Genomic DNA, 4,235 nt, shown 5'->3' with positions numbered 1-4,235 from the left:
ACACCCAGAACGGGTGCTTAAAACCCCAGATCAAACTGCCACCTCCAAGTGGACGCTTCCCAGCTTGTTAATTATCCTTCTCTGCTGCCTGAAGTAGGATGTTTGTGTTTTACTGTAGGAAGGGCTGACACTTATTGAGCACCTACTGTGTACCAGGTGCTTGGAACACGAAGAGAAATAAAACACAGTCTCGGCCACTGTGTGGAGTGAGTGTGTTGCCTCACTGAGGTTTGTCACGCGAGCACAGACCAGCTCTGGACCCCGGAAAGTGCACCTCCATGCTGCTTTATTTATGTGCCCACAAGGCTTTTCCAGCTCTAGCTGGTCTGAATTTCCTGTTGCTCGGACAAGAGTTAAGGGAGCCGAGAAGCCCAGGGTGACCTGAGGCTTCACCACAAACTTGTCTTTGTGGAGACCGCCCCCGCCCCCAGACTGGGTGGACTGCGAGGTGGGAGGCACCAGCCAGAGAGGGCAGAGCCAGCCGCTGGGCTCTGAGACCAGCACCCTGCACTGGTTGTCAGGCTGCTGTAACGAAGGGCTGCAGACTGGGGGACGCTTCACCAGCTGAAAGTGTCATTTCCAGTTTGGGAGGCTTCGAAGTCCAAGATCCAGCTGTCAGCAGGCTGGGGAGGAGAATCTATCTCCTTGGCTTCTAGATGGCTGGCTGCTCCCTGTGGGTTCTTGTAGTCTTCCTTCTGCACACATCTGGGTCCAAAGTTCCTCTCCTCTCTAGTTGTGGCCACTGGCTCAGCAGTTGCTCCAAGGCATGTGGGTTCCCTGACCAGGGATCGAATCTGAGTCACATGAATTGCAAGACAGATTCTTTACCACTGGGCTACCAGTGAAGTCTCCTCAATTCAGGGGAGTCGGGTTCGATCCCTGTTCAGGGAACCCACATGCCTTGGAGCAACTACTGAGCCCGTGGCCACAACTAGAGAATCTGGGCACAGCATCAAAAGATCCCGCGGGACTCAGCGCAGGGCCCACGTGCCAGAACTAAGACCTGACACAGTCAAGTAAGTACATAGATAAATAATTAAAAAACCCACTCTGACTCCCCTATCGCCCCTAAAAGTGGGAAATAAATCTCCCATGTGAAGGTATCTTCCCTGTACAGGAAGGATAAAAAGCATTCTTATCACCAGAGTTAGGGAATCCAAGGCTAAGAAAGATGCATAAACAAACTGTGTTACTTCATTAGTCTGCAACCCCAAGTACAAGCTCTTTTGTTAATACCAAGTAAGTAATTGTTTAAAAATGATATGTAAACATCCTGTTTTGGTTATTTCGGGAGTCCCATTTCTATCAGCGTGCATGCTCTGGTGCTCAGCCTTGTCAGACTCTGCTCACTAGGCCCTTTGGCAAGAATACTGGAGTGGGTTGCCATTTCCTCCAAGGGATCTTCCTAACCCAGGGACTGAACCAGGGTCTCCTGCTCTCCCGATTGGCAGGCAGATTCTTTACCACTGAGCCTTCCATGCATATGAATTAATTTTTTAAAATTTGTCTTGTGTCAATTGAATTATTAGAGCAACCAAAAGAACCCATGAGTGTGGCAGGGGTGGGGGGGATTTCCCCCTTCCTGACTGTTGCACAGAACATTTGCCTGAGGACAGTGTACCCACACTTGTCAACTGCAGTGTGGAATCACCTGGGGTCTCGGGCAGAACACCTGAGCATCTGAGGCAGCAAGCGGGGCAAAGGAAGACAATGTGTGCTCAGTCGCTCAGTCGTGTCCGACTCTTTGTGACCCCATGGACTGAAGCCCGCCAGGCTTCTCTGTCCAAGGGATTCTCCAGGCAAGAGTACTGAAGTGGGTTGCCATTTCCTCCTCCAGGGGATCTTTCCTACCCAGGGATTGAACGTGCGTCTCCTGCATTGGGAGGCAGATTCTTTACCACTGCACCACCTGGAAGCCCAAAGGAAGAGAATTCAAGTGAAGACAGCCCTTAGGTTTTGTTCCTAGCACGGAAATTCCCAAGCAGGATGCCCCGGAAGAGGACACGCCTTCTTTTCAGGGCAGGAGTGGCAGCTGCTCCTGGCAACTCCAACTATCGAATGGCCCCACTGTCAGGGGGTTGGGGATACAGGGTCCCCGTGCCTTAGGGCTGCCGGATTGAGCAATAAAAATACAGGATGCTCAATTCAATTTCAGTCTTAGGTTCACAGCAATTTTTTTTTTTTTAAGTACAAGTATTTCCAAAACATTGCATGGAACATACCTACACTACAAAATGACTTACCTGTTAGATCAAGAGGTCAGGAAAGACCTCTCTGAGGGACGTCTGGGCAGAGACCTGAATGAAATCAAGAGAGAGCAGGACAGACCTGGGGGACCAGGGGAAGCAGAGGGTGGGAAGGTGTGGTTTATTGGAATCTCATAAGGGTCAGTGTGGTATGTTTCAGGTTTTAGTGTGAGCGGATGAAAATGCGGATCCGGTACCCTGACTCTAAATAGGAGTAGTTGGCAGACACAGGGCTCACTCCTAAATAAGCCCTCCTGGAATCTGGCTTGCTCCCTCCTTCTCCTTGCATTTTCTGCACACAGTCCAGGGGGTTCAACTCAATGGTCTTGGGGGTCAGAGGTGGGAGCCCTTCAGGGATCATCTCACGCAAACCCCTCCTGTTTCTGGCGGGGGATGGGTGCCAGGGGTCTCTGAAGACCTTGCCCGCCAGGATGAAGGGGAGAAGTGGCTCTGCAGTGCCTGGTCTTCAGCTCCTGTGTGTTTCTGGAAAGAGCATGGGGATCAGGTGTGTAATTTTGGAGACACGCCTCCTCCATCACACACACACACACACACACACACACACACACACACACACACACACTTTCTCTCTCTCTCGCTCTTACCTCTCTTACCACTTTTCAGCTGGGGCCCCTCGATGGGACATCCGGCTTTGATGCCGCCAAAATCTTGGCATTCTCTCCCCACCGAAGCCAGATAAAAAACACGGAGACAGAGTTTGCAGGAAATAGAAAGGTGGTTTTAATCTTCTGCCGGCGGAGGGAAGACGCAGCAGGCTCATGCCTCAAGAATTGTGCCCCTCTTCCAGGGGGAGTCTAGGGGATTATATAGATGAGGGTTCCAAGTTCTGGGTTGGTGATGAGGAACAAAGGTATAAGGATATTGTATAATTCTTGTATTGTTTCAAAAACAGTCAGAGGCTGGCATCAGGTAGCCCAGTAGTTGGGTCCATTGTCTTTTGTGAATTGTACTGGGCTGTCTTTGTATAATGCAAAAAGAGAGGGGAAAAAAAAAAAACAGCGAGGAAGAGAGTGCTGTAAAGGTGAGAACAGATTCAGGATGTAATTAGCATAGAGTCAAAGGATAATAGATGCAGAATGAAGCTTACCCAGAGCTAGGAGGCAGAAAAGCAAACTCGGTTGTAGACAACAGATTAGAAACAGTGAAAGTAAAACCTAGGAGAGATCAGGCCTGCTCACTGTTCTTTTTATCTTCTTCGTTCTCAGGAAAGAAAAACCCGTTCCTCTTTTTTCCTTCGCATTACACCAGCTTGACCATGTCAGGCGGGAGGTGGTCTCTACCTGGCAGCTCGCAGTTCCCTGACCCCTTGGGACATGCGTGCAGGTCTAACTGGAGTCCCTAGCTAGGGCTCAACTTCCTTTTTTCTGGTTTGAAAGAATATGCCAGAGAAAGAACAATGTCCCTTCCCCAGAGCAAGGGCCCCAGAAAGCTCCTTACACTTCTCCAAGCTGGGCGGTCAATCGCAGGCCTCTGACTCTTCCCTGGACCTCAGCCCCTAGCGCCTCTGAGAGCCCCACGAGCCCGTCTGTCCAGACCTTCATCCACCCACCGCCTCCGCGAAGGGAAGCGAAAGGGTCAGAATTGCCCCAGCAATGCCCCCTCCCCTCCAGCACCTCCTGCCCCCGCAGTCCAGCCCAGCCCCGGGCACACCCATCCTCTGCGGAAGGACGCGCCACGGCCGCCCCCCGCCCCGCCGGTCCCCTCCCCCGCCTCCCCGGCTCCCCAGCCCAGAGCAGAACTGAGACCGGAAGTGAGCTCAGCTGCTCCAGCCGCAGAGAGGGCGGCTCCCGCAGGCCGGCCCTGCAGGTGCCTGCAAGTTTCTGAAGCAGACCTCACTCCAGCCCCAAACCCATAGCGTTAGGACCTGAAGACCTGGAGAACCTGAACACAGCACTCGGATCGATCCATCCCAAAGGCCGTGCACATCGTTGGTGCTTATCTGGCGCCCGATGGCCCTCGGGAAGATAC

General features: G+C 52.1%; 1 long non-coding RNA gene across 1 annotated transcript; it reads right to left on the bottom strand.

Moving 5' to 3' along the window:
* Positions 1-269: 269 nt before the first annotated feature.
* LOC113906446 lies at positions 270-3,883 on the bottom strand. The gene is made up of 3 exons (XR_003514889.1): positions 2,852-3,883; positions 2,244-2,729; positions 270-777 (listed from the first exon to the last, which is right to left on the bottom strand). It is a non-coding gene; the product is annotated as an uncharacterized LOC113906446 (long non-coding RNA).
* Positions 3,884-4,235: the final 352 nt, after the last annotated feature.

The sequence above is a fragment of the Bos indicus x Bos taurus genome, chromosome 16 (assembly GCF_003369695.1).
Source record: "Bos indicus x Bos taurus breed Angus x Brahman F1 hybrid chromosome 16, Bos_hybrid_MaternalHap_v2.0, whole genome shotgun sequence".
Classification (NCBI taxonomy): domain Eukaryota; kingdom Metazoa; phylum Chordata; class Mammalia; order Artiodactyla; family Bovidae; genus Bos; species Bos indicus x Bos taurus.
The sequence above is the reverse complement of the archived record's forward strand: the minus strand, read 5'-3'. Positions and strand labels throughout refer to the sequence as shown.